General features: G+C 38.3%; 1 protein-coding gene across 16 annotated transcripts in view; it reads left to right on the forward strand.

Moving 5' to 3' along the window:
• Positions 1–12,500, forward strand: part of mub (poly(rC)-binding protein mub) — an 835,667-nt gene that overhangs the window by 31,072 nt on the left and 792,095 nt on the right. For 3 of the 16 annotated variants that reach the window (XM_067124753.1, XM_067124741.1, XM_067124759.1), the window contains exon 1: positions 4,997–5,357. The exons of 11 other annotated variants lie outside the window; for them this stretch is intronic. The gene's annotated coding sequence lies outside the window, so the exon portion shown is untranslated. Of the gene's footprint in view, positions 1–517; positions 665–4,856; positions 5,358–12,500 lie in introns of those variants that run through there. 2 more of the 16 variants (XM_067124772.1, XM_067124769.1) reach the window with 2 other exon arrangements.

Genomic DNA, 12,500 nt, shown 5'->3' on the forward strand with positions numbered 1-12,500 from the left:
TTTGCAATGAGTTGAAGATAAGTTGCCAGCGTGTTTTACAGTAGCATGGACTCACCCGTAAAGAAAACACAGCTAACGACTACTGATGTATTCTTGAGTTGGGGAGGGAGACTTGTATCCAACATGTTTGCAATGAGTTGAAAATAAGTTGCCAACATTTTTTACAGTATTGTGGACTCAACCTTAAAGAAGATCAGTTACCCTTAAAGGACATAACTGACGACAACTGATGCATTCTTGGGTTGGGGAGGGAGACTTGTATCCAACATGTTTGCAATGAGTTGGCAACAAGTTGCCGACATGTTCATGACATTTCACAGTGGTGCACACTCGGCATTTCAAGAGGACACACAACCGACGACGACTGACGCACAGTAGTAGAACTTTGCGCATCTGCAAACCGTTCCAATAACGATCATAAATCGTGACGTTAACGAGGTGGGTGTGCGTCTCTCATCTCTCTCTCTCTCTCTCTCTCTCTCTCTCTCTCTCTCTCTCTCTCTCTCTCTCAGACGTCCGATTGGATGGAATGACATCTGGGTTTCGTAAGTCGCTCGATTTCTCGCCCGTGGAATAGAACAGGAGACGCCGTTCTGGGCCATTTGTCCCCGTCAGTAGCGACTGCGGCGGCGGCGGCGTTAGTCTTTTGCCAAATGGAATATCGGTTAGTTTTTTGTTTTCTTTCTGTTTTAAAGTTTGTCGTGTTGCTTGAGGTCTTGCGGTGTTTGATTTCGTAGAGGTGGATTATCGTCAGTGTTTTGATCTTGTTTATTTTAAGACTGAAGTTTAAATCAAGTTTTGCGAGCGTTTTCATTTATTTTGATATTGAAGTTTACTCCAGGTTTTGCAATAGTCGCCAAAGTTGAAATCTTCAGTTTACAGGGAGGATATTTGGCAAGCCAATACGAACTTAAGTTATCCTTTAAACAACTTCTTCGGCATTGCCTTGCGTAAGCATGCGTATACGCATGAACACACGAACGCAAATGGCAGTGTCTGTATTATTGCAGTTTTCTTAATTAGGCGATTAATACTTAGTAGTTCATTTTTAACGACGACTGTAACGTGGAATTATATATGTAGGTTTATATACACTCAGGAAGTCAAGACCTGTATGGATACCTGATTGTGAATTTATTTTGGTAGGAAGCCGATATAGACCAGAGAATACTATGATAAATTTTCAAGACGACATTTAATGATAAATGACAAAAAAACAGTACGATACCTCGGTGACGGTCAAGTGGATTTGGATGAGACATTTGGTAAACGTTTTCTGGATGTCGGTGAATGTTTGGGTTTGATTTCCGTTGGAAACATGTTTAAACCTTACTTCGATAGACACCAAGATTTAACCAGTTGAAGGGGGTGGGCTAAAGAATGTTAACACAGTGTTTTGTCAAAATCCACTTTCAGTTTTCTGAAAAGAAAACTATTGTGTCGTCTTGCTCTGTCCGTCCACGCGTTTTCTGTCCGCCCTTAGATCTTAAAAACTACTGAGGCTAGAGGGCTGCAAATTGGTACGTTGATCATCCATCCTCCAATCATCAAACATACCAAATTGCAGCCCCCTAGCCGCAGTAGTTCCTATTTTATTTAAGGTTAAAGTTAGCCATAATCGTGCGTCTGGCAACGATATAGGCCAGGCCACCACCGGGCCTGGTTAAAGTTTCATGGGCCGCAGCTCATACAGCATTATACCAAGACCACCGAAAGAAAGATCTATTTTCGGTGGCCCTGATTATACACTGTAGCAGCTGTGCAGAAAATCGATTGCGCCTGAGAAACTACAGCGCATTTTTAATTGGTTTTGGTTTTTGATGGATGTAACCAGGAGACATAAAGACTATCAAACACAATCTTGGTTGGTTGGCTCTATTGATATGTTTATTAATTAACTTGTTAAATTTTTTTCTTATTCTAACAATTAATCTCCTCTTTCTGCATTTCCCCCTACCCTCTGATCCGTCTTCCAAATGAACACTATGCTCTTTTGGAAGCTTGAATTTCAAGTCATTGGGCCCTGTGGGCTTGTTCCGTGTGAATAGTGTTCATCTTCTTAATAATAATAATAATAATAATAATAATAATAATAATAATGATGGAAAACTACCCCTTAACGAAGAAAGGCCTCTATACGATTCATACAAAGACCTTCCCAGTTTCAATACACAGATGGGAGAAGTAACGAAAGTGAAACCACGTTGACCCACACAAACAGGTTCACAGCTTTCGTACCCCGCTTCCGGTAGAGTGAAGCCCCTCCCTGTTCCGTGCCATTTTGGGCAACGGAGAGAGAGAGAGAGAGAGAGAGAGAGAGAGAGAGAGAGAGAGAGAGAGAGAGAGAGAGGTCTCTCAGATAACAAACACAGTCCATTAGGTCAGGAGAGGTTGGTCTTGGGTTAGGCCGTTCGGCCCCCAGCCGCACCGCGAATGAAGGAAGGGAGGGAGGGAAAGAAGTGACCTTTTTACGAGAGAGAGAGAGAGAGAGAGAGAGAGAGAGAGAGAGAGAGAGAGAGAGAGAGAGAGAGAGAGAGAGGATTCAAGGAAAAGGGTTTTTCCATACGGTCTGGAGAAATGCATTAGTGCATTCCATTCTGTTGAATTTCACTAAAGACGTCTGAATTGCAATAAAGATTTATATGCATTACAATAAAGACTTGTTTGAATTGTAATAAGGTGTTTCTAAGACGTGGAGTTGTTACACACACACACACACGGATGTTATAAATATTAACCAAAGATTGATTCAAAATTTTATATGTAAATGTGTCTTTAAATTATCAGATTGTATATTCCCAGTTTAGATGGGAATCTCCCAGTAGGAACTGACACGGTTGAGCTTCTGGATCTCGGGAATTATTAGCGCATCGGAGTATTCCCAATTCCTTAGAGGTTAAAGCGCCGAATGGAAGCTTGTGACACCTTTAATGTTGCAAGAGATGTCAGTGTAATATATATTTTATATATAAATATAAATATATTTTATATATATCAATATATATATTTGTAATTAAATGCTGATGTTGGGTTGATATAGTTGTCAAAATTTCAGATTTATATATTTATTTATTTATATTTTTACAAAAATCTTTCAGAAAATAAATTGATCTCGAATTTTGTTTCCGTCAAGGAAACTCCTCATTGCTGCTTGTGTAATAAAAAATTGTCATGTAACCTTTGACAGATAAAATATATTTATATATATATATAATATATATATATATATATATATATATATATATATATATATATATATATATATATATATATATACATACATACCACATATAGAATATACATATACATATACATATACATATCAGTGGCTGTTAGAACAACACGCATGCGCTTGTTACACATATTTCATAAATGTTCCAATTCCGTTTGGCATGTGGGGCATATGATCAAAGGTTTCATAGCTGGCAGTAGTGTCACCGTGGGTATGTGGTCTGTTGCAAGTTCTCTCATGAGGGTACGGAAGAGATGTCGGCTGACTTAGCTGGAGTGGGGGAGTAGGTGGGGGAAAGGCTGGAGGGGGTGGAGGATGAGGGGGGGTTGTAGGTCGCGGGGCATCTTGTGTTTATTGGAAGGATTTACGTTAATTACCGTTTCATGTTCTTTATGGTGTTCATCTATTGATGGTGTCGTCAAATTAATAGAGAGAGAGAGAGAGAGAGAGAGAGAGAGAGAGTTTGTGTTACCTGCATTTCTCTTAATACTGCATTTGTTGGCTAGCCTAAGAGAGAGAGAATATTTGTTATTTTTGTTAATAATATTTGTATTTCTCTTAATGCTACCTCTATTGGTTAGCCTGAGAGAGAGAGAGAGAGAGAGAGAGAGAGAGAGAGAGAGAGAGAGAGAGAGAGAGAGAGAGAGAGAGAGGGTGATGAAGCATAACACTCAACCCTTTAGATGAATACACTCCTATTAAAAAATAAAGGAGAGAGAGAGAGAGAGAGAGAGAGAGAGAGAGAGAGAGAGAGAGAGAGAGAGAGAGAGAGAAATCACATCTAGATAATCTTGTTAACATTTTATGCGAGTTGTAAAGGTTTATATAGCGTTCGTTAAATCGTGCAATTGCTTGTTGCATTAAAGTTAGGTATTCATGATGACTGTGCGCAACTGAGGTCTTGGTACACTAACATGGTATCACTTTTTATTTATTATTTTTTTTGTTTTGTTTCGCAGGGGCATTGAAATTTTGACCTAGCCTATGTTCTGTGGCCGCAAGTGAAGTTAGTTCTATTTTCATCATTATTATTATTATTATTATTGTTGTTATTGTTATTATTATTATTATTATTATTATTATTATTATTATTATTATTATTATTATTATTATAATACCTTGGCAGGCTAGTTATGAGAGAGAGAGAGAGAGAGAGAGAGAGAGAGAGAGAGAGAGAGAATTATTATTATTGCTATTATTATTATTATTATTATTATTATTATTATTATTATTATTATTATTATTATTATTATTATTATTTTCTGTACTGTGATACCTTCATTGGCCAGCCGCAGAGAGAGAGAGAGAGAGAGAGATGTAAATGTTAATCATTATTATTATTATTATTATTATTATTTTGATAATACCTTCATTGGCTAGCCGCAAAGAGAGAGAGAGAGAGAGAGAGAGAGGTAAAATGCTAGATGATACTGTTGTTGATGTGGCTTAATACAATTGGCCAGTCGCCAAAGGGTATAGCTGAAGTAGGGTCCCCACAGTATGATTATAACCCCCGGTAAAAAAAAAAACATTTTGGTGGTTGTGATTTCGTTTGTTAGCCCCATATGTGAATCACAGGAAGGGTTCTCGTTGTGTACTGCATTCGGGAGATCCATCTAGAAGTTAGCTTTTCACTTTAAGAGGGAGGCAACACGCCCGCCCGCCCGCCCGCCCACCCCGTGGGCGGAAACGAGACAGCTGCCGCCCCGTGGTGCCCTCTGGTGCCCCGGGCACCGCGCCCCTGTCAGTCAGTCAGCCCAGTCTTTTCTGTCTCCTAAAACCCGTTGGTTGTGACGTTCTTCCTCGTGTGATAAAAGCGCTCTCGTGCGCGCGCTCGTTCCTTATATATACTCTATATCTCTATCTCTATCGCATCATCGTTTTCCCCCCTTTATCAGAGTCTGTCTTTCCCTCTCTCTCTCTCTCTCTCTCTCTCTCTATATCTCTATCTCACTCTCTATCTCTCTTAACTCTTCTTCTTTTCCTAACAGGGGTTTAATACTTTAATACCTAAGTCTTGGGAGGAGCCTAATTGCTTGTGGCCCCCTTGCTTTCGGAATTCCAGATCGGCTTTGAAGCGAAATCCATTACCTGGGATTTTGCCTGCAGGCAAAAGGAGGAGAAGGTAAGTAAGTTGGGGTCGCACCCCTGTGCTTGATGTCGTCACTATGGGTCAAAATTTGGTTTTGGGCCAGTCGCTAGTTTCCCCAGTGATATTAGGTGCAGATATGCTCGAATCAGATATTGTGAGTCTTGAAGACACACGTGTGTATGAAGTGGACGCTGCTCTTTTGTTTGTGGGTATACACGTTTTATATGCTTTTGGAGTATGTATATATTTATGTATTTATGTATGTAAAACATATTTAGATATGTGTTTGTGAAGTGGGCTCTGTTTTGTCTGTGTCTGTCGACAGTTTATATGATTTGAAGTATGTGTATGTATATAATTACACATTTATGTATTTTGTTTTTGCTGTAAAAGATAATCAGTTATATCCCCAGTCACTCTAGTTATTGAATCGAAGTTTCATACAGTACTTTGAAAAGTGGACGCTGTTTTATGTGTTTATGCACGTTTATATGCTTTTGAAACGTATGTATATAGGTACGTATTTATGTATATGTGTATTTGCTGTTAAACATGTCAGCAATATCCCCAGTCACTTTAATCATTGAATGAAAGCCTCAGATTTTCCACTCTTTGGGGTTCATTCTGTAACCTGACCTTTATCACCTAATTGTTGTTAAGCCATCTCTTTTCTATAGCCTTTATTCTGCCATATTACTGCTCCCTAACCCTAATTACTTATTATTATCTGAGACGGCGCTCAGACGCTTCACTAGCATGCCCCAAGTGGCACTTAGGTTTGCACTTAGGTTTACCTACTATAAGTTGCGCTTTTGCAGTTTCTTGGCCACTTATTTGGTCAGCTCGTCAGTGACAGTTTGGGTCACAATTTGGCTACTACTATACTTAGCCCACCTTAGAAAAAAGTCCATATATTATACTTGTTATTGGTTTGGTAAGAGTAGCTGCACATCTAGACGTGTTGCTTTTGATCATCTCTGAGATCTGATGCCGAAGGAGAGAATCTGCACGCTTTATTGTCAAGTAAGTTGGGTTATTTATGTGGCAGCGTGCTCCTACTTATGTTGGGAAGTTCACGTGGAGGCAGCGAACAAACGCACGAATATGCAGAAGCCTCAAGTGCATGAAATACTCTCGATGAAAAAGCCACAGTAAAAAAAAAAAAAAATGAAAAATACGCCGAAGTTACTTCGGCGCAATAGAGTTATAGAGGTTTCTGTACAGCCGCTGTAGCGTGAAATCAAGGGCACCGAAAATAGATCTATCTTTCGGTGGTCTCGGTATAATGCTGTATGAGCTGCGGCCCATGAAACATTAACCACTGCCCGGTGGTGACCTATCCTATACCGTTGCCAGGTGCACGATTATGACTAACTTGAACCTTGAATAAAATAAAAACTATTGAGGCTAGAGGGCTGCAATTTGGTATGTTTGATGATTGGAGGGTGGATGATCAATATACCAGTTTGCAGCCCTCTAGCCTCAGTAGTTTTTAAGATCTGAGGGCAGACAGAATAAAGTGTGGACGGACTGACAAAGCCGGCACAATAGTTTTCTTTTACAGAAAACTGACAAGAGTTTGAGAAACATATTTGTCGAACTGTACACAGTAAAACAGCAACATTTGAACGATCCTGAAAGTGCAAGCGCTTGTTAGGAAGGAAGGGTTTATTAAGCATTTAGTGCTCCTTTTAAGACCAAGATTAAAAATAATAGATTTGTTACCTGGCATGTGCTTAGAAATATGATGATGTCAGCGGAATTGTCTGAAGAAGTGTATAGCGAACGTGCCAGCAAGGGCCTGAGCCATGTGGTAATATATCTTTATTTTGATCGAAAGTATTCCCTGTGGGGGTGGGGGGGGTGGGGGCGGGTAGGTCCATTAGTGTTCTTAACGCGGTGCACTGTAGGCATTACTTAAGGTTTTTTTGTAGCGTCCCTTCGGCCACTAGCTGCAACGCTTTTCATTCCTTTGTACTGTACTTCCAGTCTTATTCTCTTTCTTTCCTGCTTCTGCTGATAATTGTTTCACAGTGCAACTGCGAGGTTCCCCCACCTTTAAAATCTTTTTAATCTCCATTTCCCTTTCAGTGCTGAATGACCTGTAATAGGTCCCAGCTCTTGGCCTTTGAAAGCCTAAATTTTATATTCCATTCCATTCCATCGACAGTATCGTGAAATATTCGTGACACATTCATCACTCTGCTCTATAACAAGGTGAATTCGTGAGCTGTTCGTGATACATTCATCACTCTGCTCTATAATAAGGTGAATTCGTCTTCCTATTGTACACAACGAGTACCGTACGCGTCAGGCAATCAGGCATGCCACTAATATTTAGAAGGGAAGTCCAGTAATTCAGACCACCTCTTGCCTTTCTCGTCTAGTAGCATGCATGACTGGTGCACTTGTCACTCCCTGTTTGTGGGAGATTCAAGGAAAGGACCTCTACTTGTCACGGGGATTTATTGTCAACGTCTTTGCCCCCACCCCCACCCCCGTTATTCGGCATCTGTTCTTACCCGTTGTGAGGTTTTAATTTGATTCTCCCTTCGTTGTTTATGGAGTAGAGGTTGATTGTGAGGTTCAGGATGAAGTATAGGTTGAGAGAGTTATTTTGGGAAAATTTGTGTTTGTGTTGCGCTTTGATAAATGTATAATTTTTTTACATGAGATAAACTGCACTTTTTTTTTTTACTTTGATAAATGTAATTTTTTTGGCATGAGAATAAATGTATAATTTTTTTTTGACATGAGATAAACTGCGCTTTTTTTTTTTTACTTTGAGAAATGTAATTTATTTGACATGAGAATAAATGTATAAATTTTTTTTGACATGATATAAAATGCGCTTTTTTTTTTTTACATTGTTAAATGTAATATTTTTGACATGAGAATAAATGTATAATTTTTTTTTGACATGAGGTAAACTGCGGTTTTTTTTTTTTTACTTTGATAAATGTAATTTTTTTTGACATGAGAATAAATGTATAATTTTTTTGACATCAGAGACTGCGCTTTTTTTTTTACTTTGATAAATGTAATTTTTTTGACATGAGAATAGATGTATAATTTTTTTTTTTGACGAGATAAACCGCGCCTTTTTTTTTTTTTTACTTTGATAAAGGTATAATTTTTTTGGACATGACAAAGTTGCACTTCTTTGACTTTGATAGATGTATAGTTTTTGAAATGACATAAACTGAACTTTTTGACTAATTTACAATGTTTTTGGCATGAAATTCAGAAATTCAAGTTGAATATTTTCCTTCAGAACAAGAAAACGACTGCAGTTTAATTTGGTTATAAAGATAAAAAGATATTTTATTGCCTACCTAAAGCTGGGTTTTATGGATATGAAACAGTATAACAATTATAACAAGCCCCATCATTTACGAATATAGAATAGGGGGAAAACCCTAACGAACGCACTTTTAATAATTAGGAAAATAAGCCAACACGAATAAAAAAAGAATCGGTAAAACTACTTAAAACAAAATTGATGAAAAAAATCTAAATGCACTATGCTCTTAATTTTCAATGTGGGTTGTGTCGTAATAATAATAATAATAATAATAATAATAATAATAATAATAATAATAATAATAATAATAAAATAATAATAATAATAATAATATTAAAATCCGTTTGGGTCGTGTTTGCCCTCCCCCGGGTGACAGTAGGGGAGACGTGACGCAGCCACCCACCCCCTGCAAATCGGTTTTTCCGCCCTGGGTGGGGGCGGGGTAGGTAGGGGGGGAACGGGAGGGTAGGGGAAACATACGCCCTCCTCCTGCAAACACGTTTGTCCGCCCAGGGTGGGGGCGGGTTATGAAGGGGGTCGGGAGGGTAGGGGAGACTGCAGCGCCGGGTTCCAGCGCACGTAGCACACGCCAACAGGCTCGTAATAATAATAATAATGATAATATATAACAGTTACTTAACAGTAAGAGTTACAAACCGTGGCTACTGATGGTGAATCATAAAACAAACATTTCCTCCAAAGAGATCTCTGCACCAGCTTAGTAAAAGAGAGAGAGAGAGAGAGAATATTGTAGGGACTGAAATATGTAGATGCCGTGATATAGGATTTGTCAGCGGCTGTAGAGGCAATCATCTGGGGATTTATCAATCCTCGAAGGAGGAGGATCAGGCGCGCGCGCGCTCCCGTGAGTTTAACCCTTTCGAGTGGTGATTGCTTCATGTCACGACAACCCGAGGTGGGTGTTGAGGGGGAGATTGATTATGGAGTGGGTGATACTACTGTGATGCTTTCAGTTATTGTAATGGTGGTAGTGGTGCTTTGGATATGAGAAGTGTTCTTTGTACTTTTTAAAAATGTTTATTTATTTTTTAGATTTTCTATTTTATATATTTGTTTTCCTGTTATGAGAAATATTCTTTGTATTTCATAAAATTTTAATCTATTTATTTATTTATTTATTTATTTATTTATTTATTTATTTATTTATTTACATACCTGCTCTTCCCATCAAGCTTTGGGCGCTAGAGGATTGCGTGGAATAACTTAATCTTGCAAGTAGCTAAGCCCTTGTTTGCTTCAAGAATTTGTTTACCGTTATTGCTATATTGAATGCCCTTATTGCGTTATAATTCTCCACTGTGAATGTTTTACTTAAATGTCCCCGGGCGATTGATACAGGACAGACACGTTTGATCTGTCTCGATACGACTGATACAAAACTGATAAGTGTTATCTGCTGTATGTGTTTCAGTACAACTGATACAGAACAGATACCTGTCTCTTGATAAGGAACTGATACATTTGATTTATCTCTGTCTCGACACGACTGATACAGAACTGATACCTGTTTACAGATACAGAACCAGAACTGATACCTATGGTCTGTGTGTCTCGGACACGATTGACACAGAACTGATACATCTCTGTATCAGTAGACCTGTTTCCGACAACAACTATCTTGAGTGTTTAGGAAGATGCAACTTGACTTACTACAAGTTGTTTATGAACGAAGTCTTGTCATTGGGGCCACCAATGGGCCACCAAGGACCTCCAAAATGAGCTCTGTCGGTCAACAGCTGCCGTCTGTCCTTAGTTTGTGAGTTATGGTTCTTGTGGCCTTGTTTGGCAGTGAGTGGAAGGTGCTCTCTCTCTCTCTCTCTCTCTCTCTCTCTCTCTCTCTCTCTCTCTCTCTCTCTCTCTCAGAAAATTTCATGTAATTTTAATAATCTCTCTCTCTCTCTCTCTCTCTCTCTCTCTCTCTCTCTCTCTCTCTCTCTCTCTCTCTCTCTCTCTCTCTCAGAAAATTTCATGTAATTTTAATATTATCTCTCTCTCTCTCTCTCTCTCTCTCTCTCTCTCTCTCTCTCTCTCTCTCTCTCTCTCTCTCTCTCTCTCTCTCCTTTTTTTCTTTTAATTAAAAATCATATCAAGAAAACAAACAAATCATATGCTATATATTGTTTATGTACAAAAATTTTTCAAAAAGAAACATCTGAAAATAAGTCATACACATCAAAACAATTCCTTCTATTTTTCATAAACTTTAAAATGCACAGTTGAGTACTTATCTGTAAAATATAAATTAATTTTTCTATCAGAAAATTCATGTATTTTTAAAATTATCTCTCTTGATATATACTTTCTCTCTCTCTCTCTCTCTCTCTCTCTCTCTCTCTCTCTCTCTCTCTCTCTCTCCTCTCTCTCCTTCAGACGGCATGTGTATACTACTGGCGGTGGTGGATCTTTGGCCCACGTTATTGGAGCTACCCTGGCCTTGCAAAGGGTTATGTCATAACCCTTGCTACTTTCACATTCTTTGCACACCTCAGTAACCTTTCTTTTTGTTTACCTTCCTCTGTCTTGTGCCAAATTGGCTTGTTTATTTAATTATTTGTTTATTTATATATTTATTTATCTATTGACTTGTCAACGGAATGTCGTGCAATTGGAACTTCGAAAGTTCAAACGAAGGTGCAATGCATTGCTACCCTAATGCTGTTCTTGCATTTTGATACATTTTTTTTATTACTCTATTTTTGAATTTTGATGGGTGAGACTCGTCTTTCTGCATTCCCTTTACCTTCTCTTACTTCTTCCAAATGAACACCATATTCTTTGGAAGCTTGAATTTGAAGTCAGTGGCCCCTGTAGTTGGCTTGTTCCATATGAATAGGGTTCATCCTCATAATAATAATAGTAATAATAATAATAATAATAATAATAATAATAATAATAATAATTGTTGTTGTTGTTATTATTATTTTAATAATAATTTCCTTGGTAATGTGGATAGTCCTTACAGCTTCAGTTTCGCTTTGTCCTGTATTCTGTAAAAATTTATTTTTATTTTATTTTAAAAGCCTCAGTGGAGGTACTTAAACAATATATAAGGGAAGTATAATCCCTCCCCTTCCCCTTCCCCTACCTCCTCCAACCTCCCCCCAACCCACCTACACAGTGTGTATTTAAGGCTTACTTATGATGTGAAGCCCCTGGCAGGATAAAGATGAACCTTCGTGTTAGTAGTATGGTTACTGATGGTTTTCATGACAGGTTTGTGGTCCTTGTCTCTCTCCCCCCGCTTCCCAGGCCTGTTTGCTTTTTCGGATAACTTAATTACATTGTAGTTGTTCCTTATGATATTTGTCAGAGTATATGTTAGTTCTTATATCCAGTTACAAACTGACACAGTCAGTTCGGTCACAAATGATGTTAGTTCTCACAGGGTTGATCAGATGGATCAGATCACTCCCTAATGAATCTCTCTCTCTCTCTCTCTCTCTCTCTCTCTCTCTCTCTCTCTCTCTCTCTCTCTCTCTCTCTCTCTCTCTCAGCGGAAGCAGAGACCTCTTTAAGAGGTAATGATTGTTGTACGATTCACTACCAGTAACCAAGGGTTTGATCTCTTATTTGCATAGAACTGTTATTATTATTATTATTATTATTATTATTATTATTATTATTATTATTATTATTATTATTATTATTATTAAACGTGGCACGTAGCACGACACAGACCAGAATGGGAAATGCTGTCTGACACAAACTAAGTCTCCTGAGAAACGATACACTCAAGTGTTCAGTATTTTGTATAAATATACAGAATGTAGACTGTAATGGCGTGCCATATTTCGTGGTCTTTTGGTTACCTAAATTCTTTTCATTAATTCACACATTTTTTTGCCATCACT

This window comes from Macrobrachium rosenbergii, chromosome 22 (genome assembly GCF_040412425.1).
Source record: "Macrobrachium rosenbergii isolate ZJJX-2024 chromosome 22, ASM4041242v1, whole genome shotgun sequence".
Lineage (NCBI taxonomy): Eukaryota > Metazoa > Arthropoda > Malacostraca > Decapoda > Palaemonidae > Macrobrachium > Macrobrachium rosenbergii.